The sequence below is a fragment of the Typopeltis vanoorti genome, chromosome 17, assembly GCF_054136105.1.
Source record: "Typopeltis vanoorti isolate ZY-2024b chromosome 17, IOZ_Tvanoo_1.0, whole genome shotgun sequence".
Taxonomy (NCBI): domain Eukaryota; kingdom Metazoa; phylum Arthropoda; class Arachnida; order Uropygi; family Thelyphonidae; genus Typopeltis; species Typopeltis vanoorti.
In genome coordinates this window covers 43,105,593-43,131,343 of record NC_143565.1, presented here as the reverse complement: position 1 = coordinate 43,131,343, position 25,751 = coordinate 43,105,593, and the positions used below count along the sequence as shown (strand labels likewise).

The 25,751-nt window shown below is 35.4% G+C and overlaps 1 protein-coding gene and 1 long non-coding RNA gene across 10 annotated transcripts in view; one reads left to right on the top strand and one right to left on the bottom strand.

Annotated features, from left to right (window-relative positions):
• Positions 1–22,579, bottom strand: part of LOC150097328 (MIF4G domain-containing protein) — a 177,923-nt gene extending 155,344 nt beyond the window's left edge. For 2 of the 9 annotated variants that reach the window (XM_090406817.1, XM_090406818.1), the window contains exons 1-2: positions 22,426–22,567; positions 3,578–3,718 (exon numbers count right to left, since the gene is read on the bottom strand). The gene's annotated coding sequence lies outside the window, so the exon portion shown is untranslated. Of the gene's footprint in view, positions 1–3,577; positions 3,719–22,425 lie in introns of all 9 variants that reach the window. The other 7 variants (XM_090406815.1, XM_090406821.1, XM_090406820.1 and 4 more) reach the window with 6 other exon arrangements.
• The window catches only part of LOC150097327 (uncharacterized), a 111,359-nt gene continuing 107,138 nt past the window's right edge, over positions 21,531–25,751 (top strand). Inside the window, exon 1 of the long non-coding RNA XR_016549646.1 lies at positions 21,531–21,720. This is a non-coding gene — a long non-coding RNA (uncharacterized LOC150097327). The remainder of the gene's footprint in view (positions 21,721–25,751) is intronic.

The window sequence follows — 25,751 nt, the reverse complement described above, 5'->3', positions numbered from 1 at the left end:
ACAGTTACTGACTTCGAAGCATCTTCCTCCAATTTATACCGGCTACAAATACATGACTCGTTACATGGCGCGACGCCCCTTATTCATGGGGTGTCCGTTGATCTCTTTCCAAGCAGTGTGTGTGTGTGTGTGTGTGTGTGTGTGTGTGTGTGTGTGTGTGTGTGTGTGTGTGTGTGTGTGTGTGTGTGTGTGTGTGTGTGTGTGTAAGAACAGAAAGAAAAAGCAGGAAGAGAGAGAGAGAGAGAGAGAGAGAGAGAGAGAGGGATTTCACCTTCCCTTACCATTGCTATTGAATTGAAATTTTGAATTCCAGGATCAAGCATTGGAAAAATGCTACTAAAGATAAAAGAAAATATTTATGATACTAACTTAGTTTAATATATTTTCTAGCTGTAAATATAAACGTGTAACCAATGCTGTCACTTATGCTATATTACTTTCAGTAGATCACTCTCTAGATGGCAGTAAATGATTAAATTTCCACCCAACAATTTCATCCATTAATTTCAATGCTCGAAAGAGCAGTACCCCTACCGCCAGACTATGACCTTACATCACAAAAGAAACGAAACCACGCCTAGTCTATATAAGTAATATGTTCTGTATTAGGGAGAAATGACATCCGGCTCGGGTTCTATTACAAGAGGTACTTTGTTCAGAGTAGCACAACTAAAATAGTTATATAGGTGTGGAGGGAAAAAATGGGGAAAAACACATCAAAACCATTAGGAAAACAGTTTAAAATACACTAAAATGTTATGTTATTTTTTTATTTATATATCAGAGCATATTACTAGATATTATCACCTATTTTTTTGTTTAATAAATGATTGAAATCAAAAGCAAACAAAATTTATTACCGGTTCCATAAATATAAAATAGAGTAAAGAACAACAGCTGTTAATCGACTAACCAATTTATTTGGCATCTGTCCAGACCACAAGGCTATATATCATCAAATGCAGCAAGCTACACTGTTGCTTCAAGCAATATTAACTGAACAAAACGATGGTTCGCTAACCAGCCAAGAAATAATGTCACGTGACTGAATAGTTAAGCAGCAACTGACTAAAATAATACCACTCCGCAGCTAAAAGTGTACGTACTAGTAACTTCCCAAATGCAGTTTATTATATAATTAATTATTTCTGCTGTGGCAATATGGGTCACTTTCTGAACAAGGCGTAATTGTATAAAATGACTAGGAAATGACCAACAGTTGAATTTTCTCACCACATGTCATTTTGTCTACAGTATAATATAATATCTGTGAAATTTACCGAATATCTAGATAAAAAATACACAATTTATTAAAAATAGAAAAGAAATAAAATGTGAGAAGAATTGCTTATTTTTTTCCCAGTTTGTAACTTCATATGTAGCTTATATTATAAATTAATATATCATTTATATATGTATAAATAAATATATAAATTATAAATTGAAAAATTATATAAATAATTTTTCAATTAATTACTTACATGCATATTAAGTCACTTGATTAAAAAAAAACCGGTACAAAATTGGATCAAAAGAAATTGATGAACTAGCAGACGATAAATACGGAAATAAATCACGATATGTGAAGGAGAAAAAAAGCTTAAATATTTTCTATAAACCTGCATTCTTCTCTTTCATAATTAATTTCATAACTTAAATGTAGTTAGCGATAATGATGATGAGGTCCTAACACAAGAAACGGCGTAAATTTAAACATCATAAAAATATCTTATTTCAAAACCTTATGTAATTGATTTTGCAGTTTCCACGCCTCCATTAAAGTATATTACATTTCTGTTATCTTTTTAAGCTTGATATTTTCTAAAGAGGACAGTTCAAATGCATGGTTAAATCGATATATTCTTCATAAACATGTGCAATAAAGATACAACTTATCTTTTCTATCTTCAAATTTTATTAAAGAAATGCGGGTCCATGTAATAAGTTAATCCTCTTTTTATTCTCCCAGCCTTTATTTATTTATTTTATATATTTTTTTAAGTTAAAGTAATGACATTATTCAAATCCTTGAGTTATATTTTACGTTTATCGCAGCAGCAACATTTGTTTGCGAAAGCACGAAAGGCCAGATGATTTGCTCCAGTTCTGAAAAAGACAATTTCTCTGTAAATTGAGAGGTTTCTTAGAAACTGTACATTCACAAACTCTTCATGTCTTGAATAAATGATTCAGACGGGCGAGTCGAATGTTGTAAAGGATGCTTGATAGAGGCAGCAGGAGTCATTATGGACTGTCCTGCTGCCTCTGTCGTTAAATGATACAAACACTTGAAATTGATGGTTATATAAGTAGGCAGAATTATGTAGTTGGACTTTGCTAATCTTTATCATTTAATGAATAACCTGCTCTATATTACAGGCTCCACCTTGCCAAATTATTACAAATACAATTTAGAGAGGAAGAAAATGCTTTGACTTTAAAAGAATAATTAATGAACCTCCTAATTTTTCATTAACACTAAAGCGTGACAAAATCCGGCTCCATCTGGTGGTCACAGGGAGAAATATCACATTTTGCAAATTATATATAATACAAAAAACGTTTTGATAGACAAAAACTTTCGGGACCAGTTCTTCCTGGACAATCAGTGAATACGCCTCATGACTTCCGGTTTACTGTGCAAGTATACAAGGAAACAAAAGTGGAAGAAGGACAACAATTTAAAACCATACCAAATATGACCAGGAAATCGCGATCGTCAAGAACATAGTTTCCTAGTTAACAATATTGGAAATTTATATCTCATAAAATACATAAAAAAAGGGACAAGTATTAAGGAAGCCATTTTTGAAGCTATTTCGAAGGACAATTTAAATTGATGTTGTTTTTTAGTAACTAGTGATTCGTGGATTTATTTTTTGTGATATTCTTGTTGCTAGTGTATGGTACTGCTCAAATTGCAGAGAAGAACTTACATTCTCCACAATTAATACAATAATGTCGGCTAAGTAGGCGCTTCAAAATTACAGCTGGCATTGCTGCCTCAGTATTTTTTCACTTTAATTTTACATGAGATGCTTTTTTTGAGATATCACTTATTTTTTTTAATAAAATGGATGAACAGCAGAAGAATAAATTACCAACATGTTATCTCATTTACAATCCATTCTCCGTTTTGTTCCAAGTGTGCCGAAACTGCAGGACCATCAAGCATAAAACAAACATTTTCCAGATTAGTCGAAAACTGTTGGATAATGCAACCTGTAGAGGTGTCTGTAAGAAAGAGAAGATTTCGCCTTCAATCCTATCTTTATTTCAGTCCGATTAGGCTGAATTTCTCAAGAGACTTTTAGCAACGTAAAAAATAACTATATTTCAAAGTTGTCGAAATAGCCTGGTCGATGTGACTTACAATGTAACGCTTTATTTCATTCGACTTGGGTTTATTCTTTTAGAGAGCAAACATCAAACCACATACGTTCCAGATTTGTTCAAACAACGTTGTCCTGCAGAGGTGTCTGCGTTCGGAGTGAAAGAAAAAATAAAAATAAATAAGTAAAACGCTTTGGAGTTGTTTTTATCGCTATTTAAAATAAAAAAAGTTTGCAGTTTTTACCTTTATTAACTGGACTTAATTCTTCAAGTGGCAGGCTGCATCCTGTTCAATGCTTCTGCTGAATAAAACTGGCAGTTCAATAATTGTCGAAAGTTACAGCAGTTCCTGACCAGTGGCGGCCCGTACATAAGCACTGCGACACTGCAGCACCCGCAAGGAAAAAAACGAATTATTTAAATTTTGTTTGTGTTTATAAATAATAGCAATGCTTACAACATTATATAAATGCAATGCAACAGGTTAAAGGTTACAGCTTATGTTTCGACAGTGATTGAATAGTTAATAATTGGAATTGTTCGATTAACGCTTTAGATTACGAAACAAACACACTGCGATCTAACGCAGTGTCGATATTATCACGTTCGACCAATTGCAGCCAGACTCGCCGATATTCGTTTGCGCTTGTGATTGCACGTTACAAGTGATTCCGACACTGCTCGTTTGGGAAGTGTATCGTATGCTTGCGCGCGTTATTTCTGTGAGATACGAAACTTTTATTACTGGTGTTTGTTCGTGGTGAGGGTGAAATATTTTGAATAAAGCAATTTTTTAATATGTAAATTTATTTATTAATAAATTGGTTACTGATTAGGAAAAACAGAATTTTTTTATTTTTTTTATTTTGTATATGCAGCATAAAATTTTTACCGGCCGCCACTGTTCGTGACGCTACAATACATGCTTTGAATTCACTATTATGACTTTTCATTAAGTGTTGTAAAATTCACTACACCTACCTCTTTTTTATTATTTTTTTTTAATGTTCAAGTGCTCTTTGATAATAATGTCAGATGATAATACATATCAAGAAATGCAAGAATTATTAGTAAAACCAACCTCTCTCTCTTTTTTATCTGTCTGTCTGTCTGTCTCCTAATGAGCTGGGAGGGAGGAGGGGGTCTCATTACTTTGTGCTGGACAGACTTCGGATCAACACTTTCTTTTTACATCCTACTCATAACTTCTGAGTAATAACGTTTCAAGCAGCTTTAATATGTATTCCAAATTTCATGGTTGAGAACAGCATTGTAATTGTAGTAATTGTACTATTAATGGTGATCTTGGAGATCAGGAGAACGAAAAATAACCCCCTCCCCCCCCCAAAAAAACCTTGCCATAGTTATCATATAAGTATGGAAACTTTGGCGGCATGGCTGTGGTTCCCTCTCTTTCCACATACATGTCTGACGATGTGTATTTTAAGTAACAAATGCTGCAACATCGGATTTTATTCCTTTCCTGGTCGCTTTTCTCATAACAATATCTTTTGCAAATACTGTACTGCACAAACTACAGAGTTTTTCTCTTCGAATATTCTGAATAATAAATAAAGAATGACTAATAAGGTGGAAGAACAGGTCCTCGGCTGGTGTTGAAGTAGAACCTAACATTATTTTATGGTACCCAAGGCAGTAGCTGCTCATCTATCGATAATCATTAGTTATTTAACATGCTCGAAATGAAAAATATTAGGAACGCTAATATATTTTTTCTCTTCATTATTTTAACTCTTCTACGTGCTACTTCTCCGTGGCACGTAAAAGGGTTAAAATAATGAAGAGGAAAAAAAAATAATTTTTTAGCGACAATGGAGAAGGTTTCAACACACACACACACATATATATAAAATAGTAAAAAAAAAAAAAAAAAACAGTTCTTTTAGTGCTAAATTGAATGGTTTATTGGTCAGTATTCTTTGGCTAGCACTGTGTGTAAATTTGTGTGTATTTTAAAGATCGCTTTGCCAGTTACGTGAGTTGAAAAATCGAGCCTCTCTTCGTGGGGCGAACATGCGAGAAGGATTCTGACAGAACAGATGGTTAGATCATTTCCAAGTTAACTGTGCATTATGCGAAAATACAGGATGGCCATAAAATAACTTTCCCTCTTTGGAGGCATCTGTAGCTAAAACCAATAAACGGAACAAGACCAAATTTTATATTGAGACTTTTGAAGGCATGGGGGAGATGATTTCCGAGAAAAAAAGATATAGTACCAAAAGTCGCCGACAGGAGAAATTTTGGCACTGGCGGAGACGAAAACAAGCGGATAATTACATTAAAGGCTGATAAAATGGAATAATAACATTTCGAAGGTGTAAACGACAGCCGCGTCACTCATTCCAGATGGATATGTGGCGCGTTACAATAATAATAATAATAATAATAATAATAATAATAATAATAATAATAATTAAACTAAAACAACAACTTGCGAGAGATACAGAAATTAATGTAGTGATTGAACTCACAGGAAATAATGTCTTATTCATCAGAATCAGGGTCCCCCGGGACCACATACACGATTTTCAATGTGCTAACCTTTCTTGTGTACAATAAATTGCATCTGGTGTGCGACATGCTCTACAGCTGAGGGTAAGGAGTCGGATTGGATGTTCATAACAGCCCGTTTTATGTTCTCTTTCAAGACATGCAAGTTGGGAACGCCACCAACATACACAACGGATTTCAAATACCCCCCCACAGCAAAAAGTCACATGGAGTGATGCCCGGGGATCGAGGCGGCCATCCCGTCGAAAAGAACTGACTGATAACCCTCTCATTACTGAAATGCTGGCGTAAAAGGCGCTGTACTGAACGTTCAATGTGTGGCCATGCTCCATCCTGCATAAAAATTATGGAGTCTCCAAACATTGTCTTTGCTGCAATGCAGGAATGACAACATTTTCCAGCATTCGTCGATAAATCTCTCCAGTAATGGAGCCGGTTACAGGACCTGCAGGGGTAATACGCACAGTAAAATTTGCATAATCCTTTTTACCTGCATTTACTGCAAATATTTGACTGCTTTCGGCTCCTCCAGCGCCAAAATTTCTAATGTCGGCGACTTTTGGTACTAAATCCTTTTTCGAGGAATTCTCCCCATGCCTTCAAAAGTCTCAATATAAAATTTGGTCTCATTCCGTTTATTCGTTTTAGATACAGATTTCTCCAAAGAGGGAAAGTTATTTTATGGCCACCCTGCATAGAAGACGGGGAGAGAGATACGGATCAACGAGAGCTAACTACGCCATTTTTAAAAAGTAAAAGTTCCAAAAAACAATAAAATTTCTTTAAATGTGTCTAATATCTATAGGTTGGCCTTTGTTTCCATAACAGTCAATGAAAACAAGGAGTAATGAATTTTACTCAAAGTCCAAGTGTGACAACTGATTCGTAGAACTTTACTAAACCATGTATATCGTCGCAACAATAGAGTTTAGTGTCATGAGACTAGGCTCAATGGTCATAGTGTCTCATATTCCCTTAGTACCATGTTCTAATCGATATTTTAGAGAACGTTATGGCCTTTTGGTACGAACACAATGTAATAGTCATGTCAAATACCCAGTCGTTCAAATAAAGTTATTCTTGTTGTGATTTGGGAAGGATTCTGACCAATAATTTTACTGATCTGAATCCCAAAATCACCTTTGGAAAGAAAAGTGAATTATTAAGTATCTTCTTATAAAATTAATACTTACGAGGGTGATCTGAAAAGTTCTCGGCTTCGACCATAGATGGTAACACTATCGGCAAAGATTTTTTTCCCAAGTTGGTACATCTGTCATAAGCATCCATGTGAAATTGCAAGTCATCCTATCAAGTAGTTTGTTTTATACTACTGTCCGAAGCAACAGTGTTGTCTGTATCCCTTGAAATGGATAAAATTCAGTATCGTGCGGTTATAAAATTCTTTGTAAAAGAAGGTTTAACACCAAAAGAAATTAATTCGAAGTTCATAAAAGTTTATGTGCACTCTCCTCCTTCGTTTTCGACAATTAAGAAATGAGCTGCCGAGTTTAAACGTGGCCGTGCCAGCCTTGAAGATGATCCACGTGAAGGACGTCCAAAAAGTGTAACATCACCAGAAATAAAGTGCACGATATGGTATTGGATGACCGGCGAGTCAAAGTGCGTGAAATTGCTAAGACTATAGGTATTTCAAAAGAACGTGTAGGATATATTTTGCATGTAGAATTGCAAATGAAAAAGCTTTACGCAAGATGGGTGCCATGCTTGCTCACAGCAGATCAAAAACGCACTAGCATAAAAATCTCTGAACAGTGCTTGGAGAGTTTTAGCAAGAATAAAACTGATTTTGTGCGTCGATTTATTACTATGCATGAGACTTGGATTCACCATTACACACCAGAATCCAAACAGCAGTCAAAACAGTGGACAGAAGCCGGTTGTTCAGCGCCAAAGAAGACAAAGTTGGTTCCATCAGCAGGAAAAGTCATGGCATCGGTGTTTTGGGATGCTAAAGGCATTTTGTTTATTACTTATCTTGAAAAAGGTAAAACAATAACTGGGGAATATTATTCTGATCTTTTAACCAGACTAGACGAAAAATCTCGTGAGAAAAGACACGGTTTGCAGAAGAAAAAAATCATCTTTCATCAGGACAATGCACCTGCCCACAAAGGTGTTTTGGCAATGGGAAAATTAAGGGATCTGCACTATGAATTGTTGGAACATCCACCCTATTCCCCAGATTTGGCTCCCTCTGACTTCTATCTCTTCCTCGCTGGTCAGCGTTTTTCTTCGAATCAAGAAGTGATTGCAGCTGTAGAGGGGTATTTTGCGGATTTTACTGAGAACCACTACAGGGACGGGATAATGGCGCTGGATTATGTTGAAAAATAAAAATAATTTTGAAATTATAAATTCGTTTTTTCACTGTTAGGCCGAGAACTTTTCAGACCACCCTCGTAACTTGATTAATTTTCTTATAAAATTGTGTGGAATATATTAATTAGCTTTCGAACTGAACTTTGAATATTTTCTGCCACAATAATTAATCTAATGTTTTATTCACCAGAGCTCCGCTTCTGCGACATCGAATTCTGATCTGCTCATAAAGAATTAATCACTGATCTATTGCATATCATTAATTCATCCCATATATGGTAACGAAGTCTTTTACAATATTCAGAAGATATAGCTTAATCAGAGCAGTGGAAGTAGCACATTCAGATAACGGGAAATGATTTATATCACGCTTTTCTAGTTCAGCTCATTGCAGTAACACAATCAGTTCTCTCATGGTGCATCTTCAGAGTAAGATGAAAAAAAAAAAAGGAGAAATTTCTAGGTATAAGCTAAATATAGATATGACCGACAGTGTAGGGCACGGTCGCGAGAGGATGAAAATCTGGCAAGCTATCATATGTTCTGTTTGTATACACAAGAACAGTTAATAATCTCGGTGCGTGAGGTACAATTGAAAAGAAAGAAATTATGTAATCTGTAAAAGGAAAAGCAATGAAAAAGTTCTATTTTAGGTTATACTAAACTCAAACAGGTAACAGATTAAATCCTAGAAGCATTTACTTGCGAAGATTTCCTAGAGAAACGTCTGGAAATGGCCATAACATACTGACCGTAAGTGCACTGTGTGCTCTTACATAAAACTAAATACCCATTATTTGTCTCTCGTTCAAAAAAATAAAAATAAAAATGGTTGTGAATTTAAATCTAGGCAACAGCGAGATAAACGAGGGCGAGTGATAGTTTATTTGAAGAAATCTCTTTCAACTTTATTATTTACAAAGAAAAAAGTGATCATTTATGTTTCAACTTTATTTGTTTTATTCATAAAGAAAACCTTTTAGTAATTTTTTATTCAGGTATAATGACAATTACCTGTTTTTGCCTAGATTATTATTTTTTTGTTCTGTGGAGATCATATTTCTCTAGTAGAAGCTTAATTAGCCTATTTGCTATTCTAATTTGAAAAGTTCTCATTTAAGTGAATGCAACATGATTCTTTGAGAATCAGAAATATAATCATATAAAAGGCGATTTTCATTCTGTGAACGACCCTTCATTACTTCACTACCTCTATAAAATACCACGATACACATCGTTTTCCTTTAAATACATTCAAATACAAACAACAAAGTGGCTATCCATAATCCAACTTTTAATTCGCCAAACTTTCTCTCAGCTTTATTCATCTTTACTAACTTGTGATGCAGTCTTCCTACATCAATCGGTATGTTCTTTAAATCGGATTTCTCCTTTCTACATAACTATTAGACGACTTGACGCGCTAATCTACAGGTGCATATTCTATTTTTTTCTAATTCAATCACCACTCTCCATGTAAAAAATCTCCTCACTTCTTGACCTACCAGCTCTTCTAGATTTCTTCCAGAAATCTAGAAAACCTGATCACAGGGTTTGGATTTCTTCAAACCCTTACCTATATGGCTTTCAAGGCATTGTCGTAATTGAAGCAATTATCTATGCACTTATCTTTTTATTTTATTTTATTTTTTGTAATGTGTCTCTCTCAATGTCAACTGTCTATCAAAACTACACGATCTTGAAGAACCACCTCCGCTACAGGCTTAAAGTTCTGAATTGCACAAATATTCCTATTAGGATAAAAACTCTATTCTGGAAGAATTACAAAACCTTACATTCAGCTATGTCGAGCTTAGTATCTTCATTCTTTGACGTTTCTTTTTCGACTGATAGCGAGTTAGCTGATCTCATACAAGGCTTCGTTTCTTAAAATAGGAAAATGGGTCAAAGAACTCACGCAATTAGCAGAATATATACCGACCTCATAGCATTAGTCGCTTTGGCTATATTTAAAACCAGATTGTTTTTTTTTGTTTTTTTTTTGACAGTGTAGTCTATTCGAATTCAGATTTTTTAAAGTGATTTTATGGGAAGATAACTGACTATTATGGGAAGCGATTAACATATTAGGACCTAATATCTTAATCGGTTCCCTTTATAATTGAACTAATATTATTAATTTTAATTCAAATTTTCACCGCGCACATTGTCCAAGGTATCCTCGAAGGACCTAATGATTCTCCCCAATTTTGCTTAATCCGTAAACAACTAAACACGTACCTCCAAATCATGCACTATAGTATTAAGAAGCTAAACAGTAGCTGCTCAACGATAGCGCTATACTGCTAGATCTCTCTAATCACTTTCATCAGATTAATAAGAAAGTTATACAAAAAAACTGTGACAGCTTTCTGTACATAAAAGTTCCTAGTAAAATAGTTACCGCTTTGGTATGAGTTATACAAACAAAAATAAAACTTAAATAAAACACGCATCTATTCACATGATGAACTGAGCAATGGTGTCCAGCCCCCCCCCCCCCAGCTCAGATATGACCCTGTTAACGATTCTGTGTTAAAACATCAAAGCCACAGGGTGCACGTTCATGTACTCAGGAAATTGTTTTCCTTTGTGTTTCAGCTATTTTCTGATGGCTCATCATAATTTGCAGATGTGTTCTTACTGAGTTATTCTCTAAGAAAAGGTTGTTAGAGAATTCATTTACAACTGTTATAGATAAAAAGTGTCGAACTTCAAACATGAATATCAGAAAACTAAATTCAACGAATTCAGGAATATTTGCGGTTTTGTGAGCACAAAGGTTCGTAATAGTATTTTGTATTGATATCACTCTTTAAACGGAACTATTCAACTTAAACTCATTTTTAGTTGCGTTTCGCAAATGTGTAAAGTCCATCAGAATCGTTTTGTACGTTCGTCCATAGGCATGAACTCTAAGCCGAACAGATTTTAGTGAAATTTCTTATATGGAATTCTTAGCATTTCAATACGGTTTATTCCTTGGAGAAAACTTATTGAAATTACGTATTGCATTAATCCGTCTACGGAAGGATGGAATTTGATAAAATTTGGATTCTGGATGCACACAAAAAAATACCCATGTGGCTGAATTTTGTTTTAACTCAAACAAATCATTTGTTTGATAAAATATAGTAAAAATTTAATGATTTTTGCTGGATGGAATTTTGTGCCATTTGTATTTAGAATTTCTATTAAAATTTGACAAATGATTTCAATGATGGTTTCAATCGGACTATTTCTAGTGGTAAAATTAGTCAAAACAAAATCATATGTCTATAGTGTATAAGACAAACAGTACTTTCCTTAGATCAATAGATAGAACGTCCTCCGAACATTGCCCTTCGGTTACAATCTTAATGAGGAACCTTGACAAGTTCTTTTTAACTGAATGTGTTTTTAACTGTATGGAGACATTGGAAGAATTTTCTCTCGTGCGGCCTCATCTTAGGTGCTTCGATTGTAATTCCAGGTAAACCAAACCAAATCAAGCATAAGTCAAAAAAATTGATCGAGGTCTAGCGTGTCATTAGTCGATAAGAGTTTTTAAATAACGGCAAGGTGTCACCGATATCCTATAGTTCTCGCGAAAACAACAGAAATGTCGATAATCAAAAATTCAATTTACAAACTCTGTGTGAACCCTTCAAATACACTGCAACACATTACGTTGTGTAAAGCTCAGATTTGCGTTGTTAAACCGGTCTTAGGTTTAAGAGTACTTGATGAAAGATTTTTTTCGTAATAATTCTGTTCGTATTAGAAAACCGAAATGAAATGATAAATATAGTCATCTTCTGTATCCCTGTGGAAATGACATTTGCGCATCCAAAGCCTCCCAAAGAAAGACCGTTCTTAGTTCGATTCTAATCGCCGACTAGAACTTTCTATAAGCCTTTTTTTTTTAACCAGTTTCCGAGTAAGTCGATCTCTGGTATTAGGTTATTTTTTTTTAATTCCCGAAACTCGAGTTTTTCCATCTTGCAAACTCCAGAAAATCGACCACAGAACTCACACTATTTCAGATACAACATATAGTGTTAAGATTACGGATCAAGCGATGATGACAGTTGTCTGCCATACTCTCCTCCCAGGATGCCAATTAAATAATTCATTGCCGGCCTGGTTGGCAGACAATGCATGATTTCATTTAACGTTAATGATCTAACGTGCCCGATCTCAAACTAACAGGCTGTGGGTTCGAATCCCGCCGTGGAAATGAGTATATCTTATTGTCTTTAAGTGGGAGATGAATTTTATCGCTCGTCGCTCCGATAATTGGAGGCCTGAAGTGGCTTCAAAAGTTCCATGTTTGGTCTCGAGATCACGGTTTCCGGATTATGTAAAAAATAAATAAAAAAAAATAAATACTGTACATATATATATATATATATATATATATATATATATAAAATTGATAAAAATGGAAAAAATCTTCAACCCATTCATGATACAAAACGTACTATAGGTTTGCGGATAATCTTTCGTGGGCGAATAACACACACACACACACACACACACACACACACACACACACACACACACACACACACACACACACACACACACACACACACACACACACACACACACACACACACACAAATTCTTGGGCCAACTTAGAGATTTGGCTCCCTCATTATACTCCATTTGACCGCGCGGTTAGCCGAGTGGCTGTGCGTTTCGCAACCATATGCCTGGGACTGCAGGTTTTTTCTCCCCAGTTTATCTGGGGTTTTTCCTCCCGCAAAGCGGGCAAACCGGTCTTAAGAACACAACACTTCACAGACAATTACACATGGTTGAGCGTGGGGGTAAACGGATAAATGTTTGGGTTTCATAACCCACCTCGTGGTGAGTTATGAAACCCAAAAATGGGAGGTCAAGGCCTTACATGGGGCTGTAGTGCCGAAGAAGAAGAAGAAGACGTATACTCCCTTTGGGAAATAAGGAATTAGTAGATTCATTTATTTATTTATATTCTCTCTCCAATATAATTGGAAAAAAAATCGAAAGCTTAATAATCATTTTCCCCCTCCCCCTAACTTCATGAAATTCAATGAAATCTTTTATTCAGGATCACTATCTATTCTGTTTTTTTTTTTTTTTTTTTTGACTGGACATAGTAAAGACCAAATTAGACACAAAAGAGACTTGTCTTGGAGTACATATACTAAAAACAGATGTAGGTTCACGTGTTGCATTACTATATCAGAATGCTCTTACGAAATATGTTACCTTTTAAAGACTTCATAGTTTCTTCTGATCTAACTTTATCATTCAGATAGCGTGAACATTTCAGTGACCATATCCATTCTAATATCACCTAACAGTATAAAGATTCAAATATGCCACTTTAGTTTTGCTTTTAATATTTTTTGAGTTAATTGGGATTAAATTAGCGATTACTAGATACGAGAAGATTCAAACGAGAAATAATACAGTTGACTTCGTTATGATTTTCATCTTCTACACCGATTCATTTTTCCTACTTTATTTGTTCAAAATGTTTTGTCCTCTTTGGTTGCACTGTTTTGAAGGACGAAGTTAACGAAGTATGCCATTCGTGTTTTTAAAATAATGGCGAAGAGCGACGTATCCTTCGTTGCGCTTAAAAATTTTACCATTCAATCGTATTAAATGTCTTTTCACAGAAACCTGGTTTTATAGAAGTAGTCCATGTAACCTACATTTTTCGAACAATAATAAAACAATAAAACCATAAACAACAACAATAAAAGGAAAATAAAAAGAAAAATCTTTTTTTTAAATTTTTTTTATCAAATAAAAAAGGGGAAAAATTATACATTTTAACATGTTGGCATCGTACAGAATAGGTTTGAGTACTGTAGGCATGGATGTTTGTGATCGTCCTTAGGGAGAAAATGGATTTTATCGCCGATGTGAGACGCCACCGCCTCGCTTATAGGAGGCTCGAGTGACGAAAAAAATTCATGTTTGGCCTGTAGAGAAGGGTTTCCACATTATGTAAAAAAAACAAAGAAAAATATAAAAAATATTAGATTGATAAAAAAAATAGAAACAATCCTTAGTCCACTCAGGTACTAATGTGCTACAAGGTTTACAACCTTTCGTAGGTGGGTGGTCGGAGTTACATAAAAAAATTAACAGTAGTATATCCTATTTTTGACAAACGGACTGAAACATTCAATTCAAAACTTTCAATTCTTACTGAAAACGTATTCAGAACACCAATCTTATACTCAGCTGTTTAATTGTCACAATTATGGCCTTGCATAATATAAGATTAACAAGATTAGCACAAAAATCTTTTCAAATAATGCAAAGAAACCTCTACAAATTCGAACACCTCTTTAAAGACAATGCTAACGTTCTTTTTCGTTGTCCAACTTAAATCTCAACGATGAACTATGTCCAAAATTCGGAAAACTGTTATTAGCAAATTTTTTCATACATTTTATCTATTTTTAAGGATCCTAATAGCGCAATAGGTTGCAAATACACATTAGAAGATAATTATAACATTTTAATTTATTTGTATTTGAATTTTCTATGGTTTATTCTCCTACATTAAAGATGGTTTGCGATATGCAAACCAAGATATCTGTATCCAACAGTATAATCTTATTAAAATATGCGCTGTGGTTACATATATTTGAGCTGTACTATACTATGTTTACAAGGCTTAATATATATAATAAAGTATATATGATTAAACGTATGCAAATCTTAACATAGATCGGGTCTGTGAGTATGCATACCAAGAATTTCAAAACAGAATTCTTAAAATTCGCGATGCATGCTTTGTTGCTCTCTCTCTCTCTCTCTCTCTCTCTCTCTCTCTCTCTCTCTCTCTCTCTCTCTCACACACACACACACACAAAATACGGCTGCTTTTCTGCAACGATATGTCAGAGTATAACCGCCCCCTTCTGTTTCTTTCTGTTAAATTCCTGAAAATTATATCACCTCTCTAATAAAGGATAGAAAAAGCGGTTATTGACACTGTTACGGGAGACTTCCTGCCTCGTCGGATGATCTATATCTATATACACAAATAATAAAAAAAAAAAGGTCACCGCTCTTTTTAAGCCCACTAGAATAGATTACTAGACATAATTGCTCGTACGAAACTGCACTCTTATGTGAATGAATAATTCGTTTGTACTGCAGCACGCCTTCTTTGTGTTTGTCACTTATGGCTCATAATTAACTAATCGAATGTCCAACAAACCATGAGGAATGGCATGTTTTACTTAAGAAAAAAAAAATCAGCTCCATAGTCATCAAGAAACTCCATTTGTGTAATAAGTCTACACCAAAACGATATACGGTACTTGATTATTTATGTTAGGGCTAATATAAAGTGTGTAAAACTGTTATATATCTAACATTTACATTATTTATACATCTAACAGTTGAAATGTAGCAGTTAACTGTAGGAAGATATATAAAAATTGATAAAACAGACCAATTTGGTTCTTAACGTTTTGGATATTGTATCTAAATGTTTATCCTAAAGGTGAGAAAATTTATTTTTCTAATTAAAATAAAAAGAATACATTTTTTTTTTTTGAGTTTTTGCTGGTCTGGCTGACTGAGTGGTTAATTGCATTCGTTCTTCACCCATCAAGCCGTAGGTTTCAATCCTACTACTGTAGGATTCAAACCTGGCACGGTAGGATGTTTGTTATTGTCTTTAGGTTGGGGATCAATTCATTATCCGTTGTAAAATCATTGCCTTGAAGTAATAAACAAACATCGTGTTCATATCACGATTCACTTTATTTAGTAAAAGTTCCCCGAATTCTCTTTTAGGACAAAAATGTGATATCCATTTCTTGTTATGTTTATAAATTTTTTTGCGATGCTGAAACATTGTTCTCCTCTTACTTACATAACCAAATTTTAAACGGATGATCTTTATGATAATTAAAACATTCTGCATGTATTATCATTACAAACGTGATTTCTATGGAATCCATAGCACGGCTGGAGATGAGCATTTTAATTATCATCCCAACCAAGAAAGCGTGGAAATCTATATAAAATAACTTTGGAGAAAAATGGTTAGGAATTCAGAAACCTACCTTAGATGATCTAGGAAAAATATAGAATATTTCAGCCTACTTCAGACTTCCAATCTGATCTGATTTTTTTTTTTTAAATCATCGCGTTGCAATACCCTAACACTAGAGCAATACTAGCATACATCAATGGCGCACGCACACACGCACACACACACACACACACACACACACACACACACACACACACACACACACACACACACACACACACACACACACACACACACACACACACACACACAGATGCACACTTTATAATTACATGTTGAGGCCTAACCAGCACCTTCCCTAGTTATCCTGTTTGATATTCACTGATGCATGCCATTCGACCAATATTCCTTGAAGGGCTCGAAGGAAAGTATTTAGATGTCTTGGGTACTAAGATCTAACACCAGTGCATCATTATAGGACTTTACACACACCACACGCCTTGAGATGGTTATAGCAAAAAAAAAAAAAAAAAAAAGCTGCAGTGAGCTATATTTTTCTAAACAAAGTCTTTTAATAACCGGATTACAGGCATAATGTCCGCGCGGTTAGCCTAGTGGCTTTGCGCTGCGACCATATGGCTGCGGAAGGAGTGTCGTAGGTTCGATTCCCGTCGACGACGTGAGGAGCTCAAGGATCTTTCTCAGCCATAGCCAAGTTAGCCGGTCTTAGGCGTGGGCACCAGGGTTTTCCCCCCAGTTTATCTAGGGGTTTTCATCCCGCAAGCAGGCAAAGCAGCCCCGTGAACACACAGGCGACAATCATAGGATATAGTATCTCTCATTAGGAGAGCTAAACCAGTCCTAAGGGGCGGTTGAGGAACGGGGGGAACCCCACACGAATAAAATAAAAACAGGCTTAATAATTCGTCATTCGCTCGATGTGGGTGTCGGTTCAATCCACAGACTTGGATATTCAGGACGACGAAGCTACCATCTCTTGATGCCAAAAGATCAGGCTTTGGTATGTCTACCTCAGTCCTGATATTTGGCTCCTTTCTACCGCCCATCCTTTCTGTTCTAGTCGATTCTTCATAATGGTGCATATTGCATCGTGTGAAGACTATCGCAAACATTAATATCAATTTCCCAATAATCTACCGCCAGTACACCATGCCATCACGTACGTAGGTTAAATAAGAACGCACCCACAGTTCATCTTGGAAGGACGTACTCTGTCCCAATAATAACTTTCATTCTACCCGAGATCGATTCACCATATCATCGCATTTTGCTAGCTGACAGGTTAACCAATCCACTATCATTAGCTGCCTATTCACCTGCAAACTCAGTAAGTCTAAGCACCTTTTATCATACCCAATGAAATGATTTTACAAAATCTAGATAAACGATATCGTAAACAAGGCGTTTGTACCTTCGCATAAAAGAAGATTCACTTTAAACACAATCACACTTTGTACAATTCATAATTTAGAACACGTGAGTTCTATATTCTGCTCCTCACTGATTTCTTCATCAAATTAGCTACCAAACCAGAAAAAACAGCCTAGTCTGTAACTGGCGAGTATGGTGCTACTCCCATCTTTGTGCAACTCGCCTCCTTTACAACTTGAAAGGATCCTCCCAACCTTGAGAATTTCATTAGGCAGTCAGGTCAGAAGTAGTACAGTGTTTTTCTTTATTTATGTTAACAGACATCCGTAAAGTTTTTCTTAGAAAAGAGAAGACATGAGTGAATATAAACATCACAAGTAGCTTGTTAAATTATTAAAACCATCATTTTGTTTTATTTTACAGAAAAATGGCCATATGTTTATCACTGCATATCGAGAGACAAAAATATACAAGCTTTCATGAACCCCGATATTATAAAATCCATCCATGAAAGGTTGTTAACCTATATGTTCAAACAGATAACGCGAGAATTTTGACATAGAGCCCAAACGTGTTTAAGTTACTTCAGGCCTTCAATAAAAACAGTGGTGGTGTCACACCAAGTGATGAAAATCATCTACTACTTTAAAATTACTACACGCCTCAGAAAATTTTCATAGGAAAAAGTAAAATAGATCACTTCTCAAATACAAACAATGAATTCAAAACCATTCTTTCATATTTCAAAGGAATCTTCGCTGCCAAAGATTTCAAGGTTGTCTTCTGAGAATTGCTGCTGTTGCTATTATTGTTGTTTAGGTTGGAATTACGGCTGAGTTAACTAAGGCTATCGAGGTATATGATCGGTTCATTGCGTTTTCTCTGGCCGGTTTGTTTTTAGAACCTGACAAATACGAGTTTTCGGGACGAAAATCCTTTCACCTCCGTATAAGACTCACTCTTCACCAGATAAATAAACTTATGAGGGTTCTTCGCTTCGTGGACAGGATTCAAACTCAGGTTTTTGAACCAAAGACATCGTCGATACTGACTGCGCTAGATGCTCCCTTCTGAGAACTCAACAAGCCCATTTGCAACTTGTTAAGTTCAGCTGAAAATTAAACTACATCACTTTTTCTTTGAAGCTTATCGTATTCCAATCAGAGTCAAAGACACCTGTGCATTCCCTTGATATCCAAATTTCGTAACTGGTCATCGGTATTCTGGTCATCAATTACTTCCAGTTCATAAAAATATTGGGTGTTGTTTCACTCAAATGTAAGCCTATATTCACTGTTTTATCAAAATATTATCATCCTAGTTAATACTGGTTCAGAAGAGAATCCCAAGCCCGCAGGTTCTATACCCATGAACTAAGCTGGCAATCATTCAGTAAATAACTACATGCGTACTTAATTATGCAAACCTGCATTGTCAACTTTGTTTTCTATATATTAAAAAGCGAGAATGATTTTTTTCTTACTGCCATTCTGATCACCAAAGTGGTTTCCTTTCGAGTTTTGCGAAGGTGTCAAATTGAGAGCTCTGGCTGCACGTTGGCAGAAAAACGGATACTTTCAAAATGTTTGGAGGGCCTTACAGGAAAACTTTTCATACACAAGGGGAGGAGCGTGGGTGAGTAACTACCATCCACAGCAGATACCAAACATGTTCGATCAAACAGAAAGGGAGGAGGGGAGAGGAACTGACATTAGAACAGAAACTTAAAAAAAAAAAAAAAGTATAGACATTTCAATCATCTGTGATATTGTCCTGTCGAGCTCGAAAAGATTCCAAACGAACTAGCCATCACGTAGTACATGTGTTTTATGCATTACATTCCAAATGCGCGACAAATGTAATTGTTTCTATTTCGTTACATATTTCTATTTCTTCATCTGTGACAATTATTTTATTTTGTATTTTTCTACATGCAACTTAAAGTTGCCTATAGAAACTTATCAACTACTTCATATGAAGTGACATGCAGTAAAATCTACAGGGTTTCAGATTTATATGATGATCATCATTATTATTATTTATTACTTGGCATTCTCATGGTGTCTCGAGACTTACGTGCCAGGTTACTCCACATTATTCTACTAGAACACACAATTCATTCACTATTAAATGTATGAGATGACCTATGCGACTTCTACTTCTCTTTTTTCATGCGCTGAATCGACTGCTTTCCACTCTCCGGATCGAAACACATGCTCTGATTGAGTTAGAAAAGTTATACTTGTATAAATGAAGGTCATCATTCCGTGCACTTCATTCAAAATACCAACCCGATATTCAAGTTTAGTTTTCCAACGAGTGTGCCAAGAAAGAGTTAAAATAATAATAAAAAAATAAACAAATAAACCCTCCAACTGTTACAGGCAGAAACTTGTAACAAAAAGAGAAACAACCGTCGATAAATTCAAATCTAACTTAGAAATGCAGAAAACTCTCGGCTCTTGTACAAACTGCAGTCGTACCTTCTGGTCCCTTGCGAATACTAGTAGGATGTAACTTCTGATTGTCTGTGATCCCATCTCTCTCTCTCTCTCAACCAGATGGCGCTACTGTAGCACACCTAAGCACAACTCTGACCTCCTGACACGATTCTCCTCCAATTCATGTATAGATGACCAAAGCAAATCACCTCATACCACAGCTGAAACAGTGCAGCATGCTTCCTGTGGCCTTTCGTTAGAAAGGCATCATAAGAATGTTCAATAAACTAGGTACAACGGTCATGCCTTTTTTGTGATTTGTAAAAAAAGATAATTCACATTCCATTGATAATAGCTCATCCACAAGATCACTCTCTCTTTTCTTTGAGACATTTAGTCTTTCCTATGCCAAACGCATCACATCACTTTTGCCAATTCCTCTGTCTCCAAAAAACTTGGAGAACGAGGAAGTGACAGACATGATGTGATATCGACTATTACGCTTAGATTTGAAGAGTGCACTCAAAGCTTCTGTAAAAATTCTTGATATTGTCTAGAAGAGAGTAGTTCAACTAATCGATGATCCCTCTCTAATGGAATGACTTCAAATACGGTCTCACAAACGATTTGTTTCGCTTTATGCCTTTAGTGCAGTTACTTCCTGCAGAAAAGTCTGTTCCACTGAACTGGTACCACCCTACACTCTGCTAGGTGTACAATAACACCGGCAGCTAAGAAGTGCGCGCACGCACGCACGCACGCACACACACACACACACACACACACACACACACACACACACACACACACACACACACACACTAGACTTGAGTTCGAATCTGAGTAGCACGCGAAAAACATTTATCAGGACTTTTAATGTAAAAGTGGAGTCAGTAGGTCTTATACGACGGTAAATAGATTTTTTTCCTCCCGGAAACTCTTTGACGGAAATAACGAGATTTCTGAATTTACACATAAAAATCTTCCTGGGAGTATATCCCACAAACTTGCTTCACTTATATTGAGGCTAACAGTAGCACAGACCTGGTATTAAATTTTACTTTTTTTTTTCAAATGTTTGTTTACCAATTAAGTTTGTAATTAGTCTTTTAAAAAAAATTGGCGCATGATAGAAAACAGTCCCATATAGTCACTTAGAAAGAGAGAGAGAGAGAGAGAGAGAGAGAGCATTTAAATAAACATTGAATTAAAGAACATTTAAACACTTATGGAGAAAAACAACAACCAAACGAACTTGTCGCAAAATACGTCACTAAACATGCATAACCTTCAATTAACATTCGCAATTAGTATATGGAATTTCGATAGAGATTATTTTATTTTATTTTCCTCTTCTGTTTTTTTTTATAACATGTGAATTTAAGTGCTTCTTGTATGAGTCACTGTGTGGGTGACTCACGAGAGACTTTTTTTTTCTGGTTTAAGTGAGTTTTTGAAAGTTATATAAACATCAATTGCTGCTATCACGAAACTATAGCACAAACGTATACATCCATACGGTTACAGAGGATACGCCACTGGATAATTATAGCATGACAAATTCAATTAACTCACTCAAGTCAGAAAAGAAATCAAGTAGTGCACTTGTTATACTGTAAAGTGAGATATTCGCTTCAAATTATGACGTCGACGTTCAAGTTATATGAATACATGGTAGGTATCAAATAATCTTAAATTATATTCAATTTATATTCGGAAATTAAACTAATGAAAGTTATGAACTGTAAAGTTCCATTTAAAATTGATTGACGTTATTTCACGTATATCGTTTTAAAAATTTCTTTAATTACAAATAATTTAGAATCTCTGAAACTGACTGTTGATATCAAGTGATAGGATAATCACCTCTTGTCGTCTGTATCTCATTACAACCATGAGTTGACAAAAATATAATTTTAGTTACATAATCTCGAAACCAAACATACCAGTTTTCTAATATTAAAAATACAAAAGTTTTCCGATATTAAAAATAGGCGAATGCTAAAAATAAGTATTCGCGGCTTCTGATGTATTCTAATAATAAGCAATTTATCTAAATATATGTACTTTATTATGTCCTATAAACTCATATTATATATACCGTAACGCTTTAAAGAGAAAAAGTTCACGTCATATGACCTTCCACTTACATCAACTCCCTGTTTGTACACTCTGCTGCCAGAAAGAATTCCTCTTTAGGAGAAATCTTCAGCTGTGTTAGCATCCTTGGATCTTGTCAAAAATAGCATCCCGCAACGACTTTTCCCAGTATCGAATTTTACACTGGCGCGATAGTTAACCTCATTACGCGTTGCTAACAACAGAACAGACATAACTCGTTGCTCAAAAAATATTATAAACATAATAGTTTCGACTTACCGCTCCTTCGATTTAAGTTGAACTTTGTAAAACACTATAAAGAATATCGTTACACTGCCTTCGGAGTTTCGAAGCGTACCACCATCTTTGATCGTACTGTCGCTATCGTTTCAGTGAGACCGCGCTCTGCTGTCGATATTGCGGCGAGCAACGGCGTTCGCAAACTCTCGTCGTCAACATAGCTTCACCCCTAATTGAAAAGTAGAGCATCCCACACAAGAACGCCTAGCACGTGTAACTCGTTGGTTCCGACAAGTGAGACAAGATAGTGATGAAATTCTATACCGCATCTATTAAAAATTGTAAACTTTAAACATTTTATTGTATTATATAGAAAAATAGGTATTTTATTTTATATATATATATATATATATATATATATATATATATATATATATATATATATAAAAGGTTATTTATTAATCAAACATTGTACGACATATGCATTCAAATATTGCTGCACTATAATTTTTATAGTGCAGCAATATCGAAAAAATAATTAAGGGCGAATATATATCCTAGTCACCGTGTTTATTACTTATCATCATAAAATTATTATTATTATTGTGCTGTTATTATTTTTATTGTTGCTGTTATTACGTGACATTTCCGAGAAGTCCAAGAACTCATCGCGGGAGGGCACTCTACTCAACTATACATTTCATCAAAATATTTTTGAAAACTCAAAAGATAAACAGATGTGTTATATAACAAAAAGTCAGAATATTTTCTTATAAATAAAGTGAATTTTTAGATTAGCCATATCACAGATTTTTAAATCTTAAAAATCATATAAAGATTATTGACTAGAACAGAATCTAATTATAGATTTCTTCTATGTACCTTCAATAGCAGTGTAGACGAAGATATTGAAGTTACAACGAGGCCATATACACAGCATACTATATGATGTGTATATAGGCTTCGTACATACAAGTAGCCCAGTCGTCAAATTACTTCACGTTCAAACTTCCAGTTGCTTACACTTGGATTAAACCAAGAATTGCATCATAACTTCTTAACACAATTAATTTATAGTATAACCAAGGGAAAATTTTTCTATATTTAGGTAAATAATTAAAGATAAAAGTTCACGTATTTATATACAAATTATCTTCTGTTATGATTAAAAATGAATTATGCCACGACTGATGACAAGAATTATGGATGTGCACACTTTAGTGACAAGAAGAGATCCACAAGTTTTCAAAATGGCATCATTTAGGGGAAAAGATAAAAGTAAAATAAAGTAAAGTAAATAAATTAACAGATCAATTAAGAATAATATAAAATTATTTTCATCGCTGGGATTAAACAACTTATCACTAGAAAGTCCGCCCTAAGTGTTACAATATTTGTCCTACCCCATTGTAAATTCCTTCACTGTCTTTGCACTCACCATCCCCCTTTGGGAATAGATTGTTCTATTGTGCTCTCTTCACTTTTCACTATGAATAATTCACTTGTCATAAAGCTGACAATCTCACACATTCGAAAGGTCCCTTCAGTTAATTGCTTCTAACTTTCTTTTTCGAAGTTTTATCTCTTCTTAAAATCCAAGTAATCAAATTTGTGCACAGCAGTAATAGATGCAGTTTGATCAATTAAACCATAATGCTATCACTTCCTTCTATCTATTCGCCAATATCTTCATAATTCCAGGGCTCTCTATTTTTACAACCTTTACAATACCTCTCTTATCCACCATCACTTACGATTCGCTGCATTTCCTCGACTGTCCACAGTCTTCACTATCTTCGTATAAGCGTAAGCAATCTCAACCCAACAAACTTCAGGTTCGAATTCCATCATGGGCATTTGCAACGTTTCGCGTGGGTAGGAGTCAAGTTCACATAAAAATGTAAAGGAAATCTTTCGTCCTTTATTCCAAAATGCAATATTGAACTGACAACCATATCCATTTACTCGTAATCAATTCTATTTAAGTTCCTCTGCTGAGACATTATATTTGCATTATTCTCTGTAATTTCTTCCACTTTTACATTGGCAACATGCAACTGAATATTTATCTTCAAGTCTTCATGTTATTTGTGAATGCCATTGCTTGTTATCATATACCAACACCTGCTTTAGGTGCCGGTAAATAATTTTTCGTGGGCACGATGCTACCATCCCGATAGTTCCTGGGGAATCTGCAGTACCATCGGCAGGGTGTAGCGTAGAGGCAGCCTGCCTCACGGCGAGGCTTAATAAGGGCGCTCTTTCAGCCATATTGCGGTAGGCGCCGTCGCTACATTAACAATTCCTGTTGCCGTAGCAAGTGCGGAAAGAAGTTTTTCCAAGCTTAAACTGATTAAATATTATTTGCGAACAGCAATGACCCAAGAAAGATTGGTGGGGCTAGCAACTCTATCGATAGAGGCGGACATAGCTTGTAATTTAAATTTAGAAGCGCTTGTAAAGTTTTATTGTACTATATCCCCCATAGAGCAAACATTTAATTAATATTATTATGTACTCGTTTTGTATTAATGTTTCTCTTGTAATAAAAATAAAATAGCAATTGGAGATTCTTATATTTTTGTCTTATAATTTATCAGGGGCGATATTTAATTGTTTGTCTCAGGGCGCGATCTAATCTGGCGACGGCCCTGGGGATCTGAGACATAAAATCATGTTTGAACACAAAAAAGTGTGTGTGTGTGTGTGTGTGTGTGTGTGTGTGTGTGTGTGTGTGTGTGTGTGTGTGTGTGTGTGTGTGTGTGTGTGTGTGTGTGTGTGTGTGTGTGTGTGTGTGTGTGTGTGTGTGTGTGTCAGAACATGATATTCCAATCGCTCTGTAACCTGATGCACGAAGAAGTTTGTGCGACCACATGCTGGTATCTCTTTGTCGGAAATGAACTCTGCACCTTTCATAGCATTCTTCAATGATAAGTATGAAACTGTAAACGTCACATAGAAGAAGAGAACAGAATTATAAATAAGTCGTCCCCTGTACCCATAACTAATTAAATTAATTAGTTATGGGTACAGGGGACAATAATTACTTTAATTTCATTTTGCAATACTGATGAGTTGATTAAGGCAGTGTGGTCGAGTACTTTGATAACAGCGGATAATAATACGCAATGGAAAACGTTAGCATAACCTTTTCTGAGCTGAATACTGACGACGCGTTTTTTGTTTGTTTGTTTGTATTTATCGAGTGCTTCCATGTACCACACAAGTACAGCCTTCTTTGTTGGTGTCCTGTCTTTGTAATTGCTTCCTCATATCGTTTTACTCCAAAATGCAACTACGAACTCGTGAAAACACAGTAACAAATTTCTTCTTTTTCACTACTTTCCCACACGACACTTACGTAT